We start from the raw sequence: 15007 nt of genomic DNA, 5'->3' as shown, positions 1-15007 counted from the left end.
AATTGGTACTTCAATCATATGTCATTTCCGGAGGCGGGGCAAAGAAGGACTTTTTAGAACAGGAACAGGAAACCATTTGAGAAGAGGATGAAAACTGAGGTAAGGCAGAGGAAGAGAGTGTTGGGGTCCAATCCCTCCTTTTGGAGGGGGGGGGGGTCTGTTTGTGTGTCCTTTGGGGATATTATGGGATGGGGGGAAAAAGGATTCCCCTTCCTGGTCCTTTGTGGGGCCAGACACACACATACACACAGAGGCCGTGGCTTGGAAAGGTAAACAAAGGATGCCTCCAGGAGCTTCATCTATGCTGATGATCGTGCCATCACCGCTCAAGCAGGGAGTTATGAGATGGTAGAACAGAAGCTTTCCGAAGCTCTAGGTGCTCTTACTGCCTATTACAGGGAAAACCAGCTGATCCCCAACCCATCTAAAACACAGACATGTACCTTTCATCTCAAGAACAGAGAAGCATCCCGAGCTCTGAGGATCACCTGGGAAGGAATCACACTGGAGCATTGCAGCACACCCAAATACCTGGGAGTCACTCTGGACCGTGCTCTTACCTACAAGAAGCACTGCCTGAACATCAAGCAAAAAGTGGGCGCTCGAAACAACATCATACAAAAGCTGACTGGCACAACCTGGGGATCACAATCAGACACAGTGAAGACATCTGCCCTTGCGCTTTCCTACTCTGCTGCTGAGTATGCATGCCCAGTGTGGAACACATCTCACCACACTAAAACAGTGGGTGTGGCTCTTAATGAGACATGGCGCATTATCACGGGGTGTCTGCGCCCTACACCACTGGAGAAATTACACTGCTTGGCCAGTATTGCACCACCTGACATCCGCCGGGAAATAGCAGCCAATAGTGAAAGGACCAAGGCAGAGACATCTCCAGCTCATCCCGTTTGGGTATCAGCCAGCACGTCAACGACTTAAATCTAGAAATAGTTTTCTAAGATCTACAGAGACACTCGCCGGAACATTTCAGCAAGTGAGAGTCCAAAAGTGGCAGGCTCAAACCCAGAACCTCAACCAATGGCTGATACCAAATTAGAGACACCCCCCCCCCCCTGGGCACACAGAGGACTGGACGACTTGGAAGGCGCTGAACAGACTGCGCTCTGGCACCACGAGATGCAGAAGCCAATCTTAAGAAATGGGGCTACAAAATAGAATCCTCAACATGCGAGTGTGAAGAGCAAACCACTGACCACCTGCTGCAATGCACCCTGAGCCATGCCACATGCACAATGGAGGACCTCCTTGCGGCAACAACAGAAGCACTCCAAGTGGCCAGATACGGGTCAAAGGGCATCTAATCAACTACCAAGCTTGCAAACTCTCTTTTGTATGTTTGTTTGTTTGTGCTGTCAAAAATGTAATATAACTGTTCAGTTGCCTGACATGATAAATAAAAATAAAATACCTCAATGCAGATATCACCACTGATTAATTTATTATTTTATTTACTAGCTGTGCCCTGCCATGCATTGCTATGGCTTAAAGTAAGCTATAGCAATTATTTTGAAGTAGACATAGCTGTCTGGACTATTATGAAAGAGAGGTACCTACCTGTTCCATGCCCCCTTTTTCTTTCCCTTCTCCTTTTTCTCCTTTCTACCTTCTCTACCTCTTTCTTTCATTGCTTCCTTCACTCTTTGGTTCCATCCTTCTCTCCTTCCTTCCTTCCATCCTTCCTTCCTCCCCCCCCCCCTTTCTCTCCTTCCCTTCTCTCCTTCCTTCCTTCCCTCCCTCCCTATTTGTTTCCTTCACAGCTCTGGTAATAGTGGAGACCTGCATACCCATGAAAGGGTCCACACAGGAGAGAAACCATATAAATGCATGGAATGTGGAAAGAGGTTTAGTCACAGTCACTGTGAACTCATCAAAGGACCCACACAGGGGAGAAACCATACGAATGCATGGAACGTGGGAAAAGTTTCTGTCAAAATGAATACCTGCATTGCCATCAAAAGGACCCACATAAGAGGAAAGGCTGTATAAATGCATGGAATGTGGAAAGAGCTTTAGCCAGAGTGGCTTTTTGCATGCCCATCAAAGGACCCACACAGGGGAGAAGCCATATAAGTGCATTGAATGTGGAGAGAGCTTTAGTCATGGTGGACAGCTGTGTTACCATCGAAAGAGCCACTCAGTGGAGAAACCATATAAATGCATGGAATGTGGGAAGTGCTTCTATATCAGTGGAAGTCTGAAATCCCATCAAAGAACCCACGCAGGAGAGAAGCCATATAAATGCATGGAATGGGGGACACCTGGCTTGAGAGCAGTACGTGTGAAAAAGATCTTGGAGTCCTCGTGGACAACAAGTTAAACATGAGCCAACAATGTGATGTGGCGGCAAAAAAAGCCAATGGGATTTTGGCCTGCATCAATAGGAGCATAGTGTCTAGATCTAGGGAAGTAATGCTACCCCTCTATTCCGCTTTGGTTAGACCACACCTGGAATATTGTGTCCAATCCTGGGCACCACAATTCAAGAGAGATATTGACAAGCTGGAATGTGTCCAGAGGAGGGCGACTAAAATGATCAAAGGTCTGGAGAACAAGCCCTATGAAGAGTGGCTTAAGGAGCTGGGCATGTTTAGCCTGAAGAAGAGAAGGCTGAGAGGAGATATGATAACCATGTATAAATATGTGAGAGGAAGCCACAGGGAGGAGGGAGCAAGCTTGTTTTCTGCTTCCTTGGAGACTAGGATGCGGAACAATGGCTTCAAACTACAAGAGAGGAGATTCCATCTGAACACGAGGAAGAACTTCCTGACTGTGAGATCTGTTCAGCAGTGGAACTCTCTGCCCTGGAGTGTGGTGGAGGCTCCTTCTTTGGAAGCTTTTAAACAGAGTCTGGATGGCCATCTGTCAGGGGTGATTTGAATGCAATATTCCTGCTTCTTGGCAGGGGGTTGGACTGGATGGCCCAGGAGGTCTCTTCCAACTCTAGGATTCTATGATTCTATGTGGAATGAACTTTAGTTGGAATGACTGTCTGCATTCCCATCAAAAGACCCACACAGGGGAGAAGACATATAACTGCATGAAATGTGGAAAGAGCTTCTCTACCAAAGGATATATGAAGATCCATCAAAAGATCCACACAGGGGAGAAGCAATCTAAATGCATGGGATATGGACAGAGCTTCACTCACAATGGCATACTGCATTCCCGTGAAAGGACCCACATGAGGGAGAAGCCATATACATGCGTGGAATGTGGAAAGTGCTCCAGTCACAATGGAAATCTGAAATCCCATCAAAGGACCCACACAGGAGAGAAGCCATATGAATGTACGGAATGTTTCCATAAAAAATGTGAAAAATGGGAAAAGTTTCCATAAAAAATGTACATCTGCATTGCCATCAAAGGACCCACACAGGTGAGAAGCCAAGTAAATGCATAGAATGTGGAAAGAGCTTTCGTCAGAATGTAACTCTGCATTCCCATCAGAGGACTCACACTGGGGAGAAGCCATAGAATAGCTTGGATTGTGTGAAGAGCCACACTCAGAGTGGACTTCACTGTCAAATGAATTGTTTTCATTATGTGTTCCTGTATGGCAGGGGCTTTGACTGGATGGTCCTTGTGGTCTGTTCCAGGTCTAGAATTCTCTGCCCTCACAGAGGAGAAACCACAGAAAGAGCTTCAGATATGGCAGAGTAGGCATTAGGCATCAGTGAATTTACACAAGTCTAGCAGAGGAGTGCTCAATGTGACTTTCCAAGTTGTCCCAAAATGAAACTATATATTTTCCCAGAGAAGTGTCTTCTGTTTTTCTAGGAAGACAAAAGAAGGGGAGGAGAAAGGGAGGGATAGAGCCCTTTCCCTATTGCAACCATTAATGTTTCATCACTACTTCCCCAAATTTCAAGGTGAACTGCCTCCAAACCCCCCAGTATTCAAATAATCTGGGTTCAGTGCTCTCAGAATGTGGGTGAACTACAACTCTTCAGAATACAAGATCAATTTCCCCTAACCCTGCCCGTATTCAAATTTGGGCATATCGGGTTATTGTGCCATGTTCGGTCCAGATCCATCATTGTCTGGGTTCACCATGCACTCTAGATGTAGGGAACTACAACTCTGCAAAATCAAGGACAGTTTTCCCCCTCCCAAATCCCTCTGGGTTTTCTGTGTGCCAAACATGCTCCTGATCTCACTACCTCTGAGGATGCTTGCCATAGATGCAGGCGAAACGTCAGGAGAAAATGCCTCTAGAACATGGCCATATAGCCCGGAAAACCTACAACAACCCAATGCTCCTGATCCATCATCTGTGGGGGTCACAGTGGTCTCTGGAAGTGGGAGCCAATAGGAAATGGGCCACAAATATTATCGCCCATGTTTTGTTTATTATTTATTTATAGTATTTAGATTCCACCCTTCTCACCCCGCAAGGGACTCAGGACGGATTACAATGTACACATATATGGCAAACATTCAATGCATACATACATACATAAGTTCCCTTTTTTACATTGAATAATAACTTGGGTACCCGGTGGTGCCCAGATTATTTGAAAAAAAACATTGTTTGTTTTGTGGTTTTAGGTAATATAATTTAATCAATTAGTAACACATAACACTATTAGGAAAAAGTCAGAATGTGATTTCATTGGGCGTGTGTACCAAGTTTGGTCCAGCTCTGTCATTGGCTGGGTTCAGTGTTCTCTGGATAAGGGTGAACTACAAATTCCATATACCAAGGACAGTCACCTGCAAGACTCTGACGATGACGAGGAGGAGGAATGAGGTGAGGAGGAAGAGTTGGGGCCCAGCCCCTCTTTTCTCTGGGGAAAAGGACCCTTGGGTGTCCCTGTGCCTTCCTTCCTTCTCTCTTCCTCCTTTCCTTCCTCTCTTCCTTCCCAACCCCCTCCTTCCTTCCTTCCCTACTTCCATTTTACCTTCCTTTCCTCCTTCCACTTTTCCTTTCTTTCTTTCTTTCTTTCTTTCTTTCTTTCTTTCTTTCTTTGTTCCTTCCTTTCCTCCTCCTGTTTTTCCTTCCTTCCTAACCTCCTTTTCTTCCTTCCATTTTTCCATCCCTCCTTCCTTCTCTTCTTCCATTTTTCCTTCTTTTCTTCCTTCCCTCCTTTTCCTCCTTCCATTTTTCTTTCCTTTCCTCCTTCCATTTTTCCTTCTTTCCTTTCCTCCTCCTGTTTTTCCTTCCTTCCTAACCTTCTTTTCTTCCTTCAATTTTCCATCCCTTCTTCCATTTTTCCTTCCTTCCCTCCTTCCATTTTCCTTCCTTCCGTTTTCCATTCCTTCCTTCCTAACCTTATTTCTTCCTTCTATATTTCTATCCCTCCTTCTATTTTTCCTTCCTTTCCTCCTTCCATTGTTCCTTCCTCCCTTCCCTTCTTTTCTTCCTTCCATTTTCCATCCCTTCTTCCTTTCCTCCTTCCATTTTCCTTCTTTTCTTCCTTCCCTCCTTCCTTTCCTCCTTCTACTTTTCCTTCCTTCCCTTCTTCCATTTTTCCTTCCCTCCTTCCTTCCATCCTTCCACTTTTCCTTCTTTTCCTTCCCTCCTTCCTTCCCTTCTTTTCTGACTTCCATTTTCCTTCCCTCCTTCCATTTTTCCTTCCCTTCTTTTCTTCCTTCCATTTTTCCATCCCTCTTACCTTTCCTCCTTCCATTCTTCCCTCCTTCCTCCCTTTCCTTCACCATAAAGGTGACAACGTGCTCCAAAACTCCGGATGACCCCTGGCAGTGGTTTTCAATAAAGGCTCGTTTATTTCACCGATTAAGTGGTCCGCATTAACACATAATTGTCGCTCAAATTCACTTCACAGATGTTGCTTTATTTCTTATCTAGTGTACCCAAGCATTATTGATAAAGACAGGCATTCACAACAGAGCCAAAGCTACTATCGGGAATATAAGTAGAGAAGCGTGTGTATCCAAAACTTTTTTCAAAGCAATGCTAATTTGGGGTTTTTAGTATATCTGTTGTCTTATTTGGTGTACTCAAGCATTATAGATAAGACTGGCATAACACCCAAAGAAGGTAGAACAAAACAAGGGGAACAACCTTGTTTTAGTTGAGTTATAATATGAGAATTGTACTTTTTCTACTGTGGATTTTGAAGTCTTATTGACATAGTAATACAGTATGAAGTCACCTACTCTGAGGCAGAGTTTTGCGAGTCACGCACATACATTGTTGTTTTGTTGGGTAATGTCCTTAGCCATTTAAAATGTCAGGATTACAGGAAGGAGATTGAACCAATTCTCTGGTGAAGTGCTTAGTCAAATGCACAACAGAACATCCAGGTTTTTAAATCCTTACGGGAATTGGATAGAGTAGGTGCCTGTCTGATCTCCCTAAGTAGAGAGTCCCAGAGCTAAGGGGCCACCACCAAGAAGGCCCTCTCCCTTGGGTGGGGTGCTGTAAGTGGCGGTGGAAGCAAGGGAAGAGCCTCCCTGGATGATCTTATAGTATGTGCTGGTTCATAGGGGAAGATGCAATTGCAAAGATAGACAGGTCCTGAACCATTTAGGGCTTTGTAGGTAATTTTAGGGCTTTGTAGGAGCCCCCGATGGTGCAGTGGGTTAAAGCACTGAGCTGCTGAGCTTGTTGATCGAAAGGTCGCAGGTTCGATACCGGGGAGCGGCGTGAGCTTCCGCTGTCAGCCCTAGCTTCTGCCAACCTAGCAGTTTGAAAACATGCAAAATGTGAGTAGATCAATAGGTACCGCTCCGGCGGGAAGGTAACGGAGCTCCATGCAGTCATGCCTGCCACATGACCTTGGAGGTGTCTACGGACAACGCTGGCTCTTCGGCTTAGAAATGGAGATGAGCACCACACCCCAGAGTCAGACATGACTGGACTTAATGTCAGGGGACTACCTTTACCTTTACCTTAGGTAATCACCTGCACCTTGAGTTGGGACTGGAAACTTATTGGCAGCCAGTGGAGCTGTTTGAACAGGGGGGTTGACTGCTCCCTGTAACTAGCTCCTGTTAGTAATCTGGCTGCCGATCTTTGAACCAACTGCAGTTTCCAGGTCGTCTTCAAAGGCAGCCCCACATAGAGTGCATTGCAGTAATCCAATCTGGAGGTAACTAGGGCATGTTCAACTGTGGCCAAGTCAGACTTCACAAGGTAAGGGTACAGTTGGCACACAAGCTTTAATTGCACAAAGACCCTCCCTGCCACTGCCAACACCTGAGCATCAAGGCGGAGTCCAGAAGGACACCCAGACTGTGGATCTGTGTCCTTAGGGGGAGTGTAACCCAATCGAGCACAGGTTGCCACCCTAGTATCCGATCGGCCACATGAGTGATCTAGAAGACCTCTGTTTTGTCAGGATTAAGCTTCTGTTTATTAGCCCTCATTCAGCCCATCACGACAGCCAGACACTGGTCAAGGATCCGGGGGGCTTCGTTGGAATCTGGTGGAAAAGAGTAGTAGAGTTGTGTGTCATCTACATAGAGATGGCACTGAACTCCAAAACTCCGGATTACCTCATCCAGTGGTTTCATGTAGATCAGTGTTTCTCAACCTGGGGGTCGGGACCCCGGGGGGGGGGGTCGCAAGGGGGTGTCAGAGGGGTCACCAAAGACCATCAGAAAACACAGTATTTTCTGTTGGACATGGAAGCTCTGTGTGGGAAGTTTGGCCCAATTCTATCATTGATGGAGTTCAAAATACTCTTTGATTGTAGGTGAACTATAAATCCCAGTAACTACAACTCCCAAAGGTCAAGGTCTATTTTCCCCAAACTCCACAAGTTTGGTCCAGATCCTCCATTGTTTGGGTCCACAGTGATCTCTGGATGTAGGTTAACTACAACTCCCAAACTCAAGGGCAATGCCCACCAAACCCTTCCAGTATTTTCTGTTGGTCATGGGAGTTCTGTGTGCCAAATTTGGTTCAATTCCATCATTGATGGAGCTCAGGATGTTCTTTGATTGTAGGTGAACTATAAATCCCAGCAACTACAACTCCCAAATTACAAAATCAGTCCTCCCCAACCCCACTAGCATTTACATGTGGGTGCATTGGGTATTTGTGCCCAGTTTGGTCCAGTGAATGAAAATACATCTTGCATATCTGATATTTACATTATGATTTATAGCAGTAGTAAAATGGCTGTTATGAAGTAGCAACAAAAACAATGTTATGGTTGGGGGTCACCACAACATGAAGGACTTTATTAAGGAGTCACGGCATTAGGAAGGTTGAGAACCACTGGATTAGAGCCATTGCAAAGCAGTGACCCTGAGACCCTTTCCCGAAAGTCGACCCAGAAGGATATAATGGTCAATGGTATTGAAAGCTGCTGAGATATCCAAGAGAATCAACAAGGATACACTCCCCCTGTCTAGTTCTCGGCGGAGATCATCCACCAAGGCAACCAGAGCTGTGTCTGTACCGTGACCAGGCCTAAAGCCTGACGGAGATGGGTCCAGATAATCTGTATCATCCCATAATCCCTGGAGCTGAGTAGCAAGGTAGGGCCCGCAGAATGTCAACAAGGGTGGACCTTCCTTTCCCAGGGAAGGCAGGTCCCACAGGATGGTGTGTTGGTGGCCTAGCTACTGCTCCCCTTCACCCTTCTCTTCGCTGCTGTGCAACAGATGGGAGAAAGTTTTTCCGAATGTTCAGGTGGAATAATAAATTAACTTTATTTATATCTTGCCACCATCTCCCCGGAGGAATTCAGGGTGGCTTACAAAGGCACTCCAGAATCATAGAATCAAAGAGTTGGAAGAGACCTCATGGGCCATCCAGTCCAACCCCATTCTGCCAAGAAGCAGGAACATCGCATTCAAATAACCCCCGACAGATGGCCATCCAGCCTCTGTTTAAAAGCTTCCAAAGAAGGAGCCTCCACCACACTCCGGGGCAGAGAGTTCCACTGCTGAACGGCTCTCACAGTCAGGAAGTTCTTCCTCATGTTCAGATGGAATCTCCTCTCTTGTAGTTTGAAGCCATTGTTTCACATCCTAGTCTCCAGGGAAGTAGAAAACAAGCTTGCTCCCTCCTCCCTGTGGCTTCCTTTCACATATTTATACATGGCTATCATATCCCCTCTCAGCCTTCTCTTCTTCAGGCTAAACATGCTCAGCTCCTTAAGCTGTTCCTCATAGGGCTTGTTCTCCAGACCTTTTATCATTTTAATCGCTCTCCTCTGGACACATTCCAGCTTGTCAATATCTCTCTTGAATTGTGGTGCCCAGAATTGGACACAATATTCCAGGTGTGGTCTAACCAAAGCAGAATAGAGGGGTAGCATTACTTCCTTAGATCTAGACACTATGCTCCTACTGATGCAGGCCAAAATCCCATTGGCTTTTTTTGCCGCCACATCACATTGTTGGCTCATGTTTAACTTGCTGTCCACGAGGACTCCAAGATCTTTTTCACACGTACTGCTCTCGAGCCAGGCATCGTCCCCCATTCTGTATCTTTGCATTTCGTTTTTCCTGCCAAAGTGGAGTATCTTGCATTTGTCACTGTTGAACTTCATTTTGTTAGTTTTGGCCCATCTCTCTAATCTGTCAAGATCGTTTTGAATCCTGCTCCTGTCCTCTGGAGTATTGGCTATCCCTCCCAATTTGGTGGGAGGGATATTTCCAGGGTGCACATTTAACATAAGGCAGGTCAAAACGGCACATAAGTATAAAACAAGTCACATAAAAGTATAACAACCACCCCCTTTCAACACATAAAGCATAAAATCAAAATAAACAATTTTAAAAGCAACAGTAGATAAATTGATTCCTGTGTTTGTTGGGCTGTATGGCCATGTTCCAGAAGCATTCTCTCCTGGTGTTTCACCCACATCTATGACAGGCATCCTCAGAGGTTGAAGGAGCTGTTGGAAACTAGGAAAATGGGGATTACATATATCTATGGGAAGATGTCCAAGGTGGGAGAAAGAACTCCTGTCTGTTTGAAGTAGGTGTTAATGTTTCCATTGGCCACCTTGATTTCCATTTAATGGCCTGGCAGTTTCAGGTGTGGCGTCTTACTGCATGGGGGAATTCTTTGTTGAGAGGTGATTAGCTGTCTCTGATTGTTTCTTGTCTAGAGCAGTGGTTCTCAACCTGTGGGTCCCCAGGTGTTTTGGCCTACAACTCCCAGAAATCCCAGCCATTTACCAGCTGTTAGGATTTCTGGGAGTTGAAGGCCAAAACATCTGGGGACCCACAGGTTGAGAAACACTGGTCTAGAGTTTATTTATCTGTGGCATGTCCAGGGTGGGAGAAAGCACTCTTGTCTGCTAGAGGTACATGTGAATGTTGCAATTTGCCACCTTGATTAGCATTGAATAGCCTTGCAATTCAAGGCCTAGCTGGTTGCTGCCTGGAGGAATGTTTTGTTGGGAGGTGTTAGCTGGCCCAGTTTGATTCTTGTCTGGAATTCCTGTGTCTTCTGAGTGTTGCTCTTTATTAACTGTCCTGATTTTAGCTATTTTGAAATACTGGTAGCCAGATTTTGTTCATTTTCATGGTTTCCTCCTTTCTGTTGAAATTGTCCACATGCTTGTGGATTTCAATGGCTTCTCTGTGTAGTCTGACGTGGTGGTTATTAGAGTGGTTCAACAATTCCGTGTTTTCAAATAATATGTTGTGTCCAGGTTCATCAGATGCTCTGCTATGGCTGACTTCTCAGGTTGAATTAGTCCTGAGGATACCTACCATAGATGTGGGTTTATTTATTTATTGTATCAGGAGTGAACCACCCGAATTGGCAGCTGTTGCTTATGGTGGTCAGTTTCACAGCAAGTTCTTCCCCGTTGGGCCAGACCCCTCACCTGTTCTCTTGGTTCCCAGTCTTGATGTACAATGAGGTCTTTGTGTGCTCAACTCCTGATGAGACTTTCCTCTTTTTCATCACGCAGATACATCCTGAACAAACCGTGTGAAGACAATCTTGTGACAGCTTTGTCGCAGGGAGGCCCAAAGTCTAACATGAATGGGAAAAGCAAGGTTGTGACGTAAAAAGAGAGGTTTCGAAAAGGAACTAGAGAGGCTACAGAAAACCTGAGACTGAAAAGAATTCCTGTTCTGTTGAAAGAATTTATTTTGTGAAATTCCGGCATTGCATGGGAATCATAAATTACAAACAATGGAATATCCTCTACATTCCCATCCCAGCGCCCATAAAGGGAAGAAGCCATATGAATGTGTGCAATGTGGAAAGAGCTTCAGTCGGAGTGAAGGTCTGCGTTGCCATCAAAGGACCCATACAGGGGAGAAGCCATACAAATGCATGGAATGTGGAAAGAGCTTCAGTTGGAGTAAAGATCTTCGTTGCCATCAAAGGACCCATACAGGGGAGAAGCCAAATAAATGTATGGAATGTAGAAAGAGCTTCAGTTGGAGTAAAAATCTGCGTTGCCATCAAAGGACCCATACAGGGGAGAAACCTTATGAATGCATGGAATGTGGAAAGAGCTTCAGTTGGAGTAAAAATCTGCGTTCCCATCAAAGGACCCATACAGGGGAGAAACCTTATGAATGCATGGAATGTGGAAAGAGCTTCAGTTGGAGTAAAGATCTGCGTTGCCATCAAAGGACCCATACAGGGGAGAAACCTTATGAATGCATGGAATGTGGAAAGAGCTTCAGTTGGAGTAAAAATCTACATTGCCATCAAAGGACCCATACAGGGGAGAAACCTTATGAATGCATGGAATGTGGAAAGAGCTTCAGTTGGAGTAAAAATCTGCGTTGCCATCAAAGGACCCATACAGGGGAGAAACCTTATGAATGCATGGAATGTGGAAAGAGCTTCAGTTGGAGTAAAGATCTGCATTGCCATCAAAGGACCCATACAGGGGAGAAACCTTATGAATGCATGGAATGTGGAAAGAGCTTCAGTTGGAGTAAAGATCTGCGTTGCCATCAAAGGACCCATACAGGGGAGAAACCTTATGAATGCATGGAATGTGGGAAAAGTTTCAGTAGAAGTGCACATCTGCATTGCCATCAAAGGATCCATACGGGGGAGAAGCCATATAAGTGCATGGAATGTGGAAAGACCTTCTCTGAGAGTGGAACGTTGCGTACCCATCAAAGGGCCCACACAGGAGAGAAACCATATGAATGCATGGAATGTGGAAAGAGGTTTGGTCGGAGTCACTGTCTGTGTACCCATCAAAAGATCCACACAGGGGAGAAACCATATGAATGCATGGAATGTGGAAAGAGCTTCTCTCAGAGTGAAGTGCTGCACGCCCATGAAAGGATCCACAATGAGGAGAAGCCATATAAATGCATGGAATGTGGAAAGAGCTTCAGTTGGAGTAAAGATCTGCGTTGCCATCAAAGGACCCATACAGGGGAGAAACCTTATGAATGCATGGAATGTGGGAAAAGTTTCAGTAGAAGTGCACATCTGCATCGCCATGAAAGGACTCACACAGGGGAGAAGCCATATAAATGCATGGAATGTGGAAAGAGCTTCTCTCAGAGTGTACATCTGCTTTGCCATGAAAGGACCCACACAGGGGTGAAGCCATATAAATGCATGGAATGCGGAAAGAGCTTTAGTCAGAGTGCAGCTCTGTGCTCCCATCAAAGGACCCACTCTGGGGAGAAGCCATTTGGATGCATGGAATGTGGAAAGAGCTTCTCTCAGAGGGTACATCTGCATTGCCATGAAAGGACCCACAGGGGAGAAGCCATATAAATGCATGGAATGTGGAAAGAGCTTCTCTCAGAGTGGAGACCTGTGTTGTGGTTCAACAGCAACAGCATGATGGGAATGAGAGTGCAGGACAGCATGATGGGGATGAGGGTGCAGATGTGGGCTTTCAGTTTTCTCAGCCACAGCCTGTAGCTAGAGACAAGCCGCTGTTCTCACAAGAACGGAATGTAGCTGATAAGGCAGTCGGTGGGAATCAAGGTCAAGCTGCCCAGGTGTTGAGACGGAGCTCACAGATTGCGTCCAAGTCTTGAGCTCATCTGTTGGTGGGAAAACTGCTCGTTAGCTGCTTGTTTGATGTTCAATGTTTTTGTTTAACGTGTAAGTAACCTGCCTTGGAGCTGGCTCTGTGTTAGTTCCAACATTGCTAATGGCTTGCTTTGGCTTCGGCTCTGGGGCTTGGAAAAAGGCTGCTCCATGTTACCTCATGCTATTTCCTGGACTTTACTCTGATTCTATGCTTCAAGTCTCCTGCTTTGACAAAGAGGGATTATACTGGATTTTTACCTTGTACTACTGATCTCCTCACTGCTTATGAACTGCTTTGTTTGAAAACCTCACAATAAACTTTCTACCTCACAACTTTGGCTGGTTTGTTAAAGATAGCAAGGTGAATCTTAGCCTGAGATACAACAACCTGCGTACCCATGAAAGGACCCACACAGGGGTGAAGCCATATAAATGCATTGAATGTGGAAAGAACTTCAATCAGAGTGGAACTCTGCAACGCCATCAAAGGACCCATACTAGGGAGAAGCCATAGAATAGCTTGGATTGTAAGAAGAGCTGCTCTGAGAGCATGGCTGTCAAATGAATTGTTTTCATTGTGTATTCCTGTATTGGACTGGATGGTCCTTGTGGTCTGTTCCGGGTCTGCGATTCTGTGCCCCACACAGAGGAGAAAACACATAAAGGCATGGAATTTGGAAAGAGCTTCAGGTATGGCAGAGCAGGCGTTGGGCATCAGCGAACTCACACAAGTCTAGCAGAGGTGTGTTTCCTGTGACTCTCCAAATTGTCCCAAAATGAAGCTGTACATTTCCTCAGAGAAGTGTCTCTCCCTTTCCAGGCAGACAAAGAAGGGGAGGACAGAGGGAGAGATTGAGCCACTTTTCCCCCTTTGCAACCATTGATCATGTTTCATCGCTCCTTGTAGCAACAAGACCATTAGGATACAAAAGCACCTTGTCTCTAGCCACACCAAGAAACTACAAAAATGTTCATGGATTATAAAACGAATGCAGCATATTTCATTGCAAAATAATCACACTTCCCCCCTTTCTTTCATCAAAAATAAATAAAAAAATACCAAATAAATAAATAAATTCCTTACCGTTGAAATCGGAGAAGGAGAGATGATCCAGCGTTCAACAAACAGTTCCATTTGTTTTTAAACTGTAGAGCCACACAACACTTTTTGAAGCAAAAGTTTATTGTGGAGACCCAAGAAAGGTTGATATATGACAGGGTGGTCATCTGTCAGGGGTGCTTTGAATGCAATATTCCTGCTTCTTGGCAGGGGGTTGGACTGGATGGCCCATGAGGTCTCTTCCAACTCTATGATTCTATGATATATAATGTATATATACTGGCTATTGGTTTTGTGGAGTATTGTTTTGATTGAGTTTCTATGCTGTTGTTTTGTGTTATGTTTTATTTAAATCTGCTTTTATTGTTATATTTTACTATGCTTTTATTTTAATTGGTTGTTTTAATTTATTGTTTCGTATTTTATGTCTTGTGGGCATTTTGTCCCATGCTGGTGTTAACCTATAAAGCCCTAAACGACTCCGGCCCTGTTTACCTCTCCGAACGTATTCTCCCCTATGAACCATCAAGATTATTAAGATCGTCTCGAGAGGCCCTGCTCTCGGTCTCACCGGCCTCGCAAGCGCGTCTGGTGGGGACGAGGGACAGGGCCTTCTCGGTGGTGGCCCCTCGACTCTGGAACTCTCTCCCACTGGAGATCAGAACCGACCCTTCTATCCTGACATTCAGGAAGCAGGTGAAGACGTGGCTATGGAGACAGGCATTCGACGAGTGAGCCAACTCCCTGAGATATGGATGGAGGATGATGAACACCGATTTTAGTGGGACGACTGATCATTGTATTTATTGAATGTAACTGCTGTTTTAATGTTTTAGTGTTTTACTATAATATGAATTATGATGTTTTATTGACTGTATGTGATATTATGGTTGGAAACCGGTCTGAGTCCCTCAAGAGAGGTGAGAAGGTCGGTATACAAAACTTTTAAATAAATAAATAAATAAATAAATAAATATGTAAGCCACCCAGGGAAATGGTGACGGGGTATAAGAATAAAG

The 15007-nt window shown here is 45.1% G+C and overlaps 1 pseudogene; it reads left to right on the top strand.

The window, feature by feature from the left end:
• The first annotated feature begins 63 nt into the window (after positions 1–63).
• On the top strand, positions 64–12944 carry LOC132766121 (zinc finger protein 658B-like; annotated as a pseudogene).
• The last annotated feature ends 2063 nt before the right edge of the window (positions 12945–15007 follow it).

Source organism: Anolis sagrei, chromosome 2, assembly GCF_037176765.1.
Source record: "Anolis sagrei isolate rAnoSag1 chromosome 2, rAnoSag1.mat, whole genome shotgun sequence".
In the NCBI taxonomy this organism is placed as follows: domain Eukaryota; kingdom Metazoa; phylum Chordata; class Lepidosauria; order Squamata; family Dactyloidae; genus Anolis; species Anolis sagrei.
The sequence above is the reverse complement of the archived record's forward strand: the minus strand, read 5'-3'. Positions and strand labels throughout refer to the sequence as shown.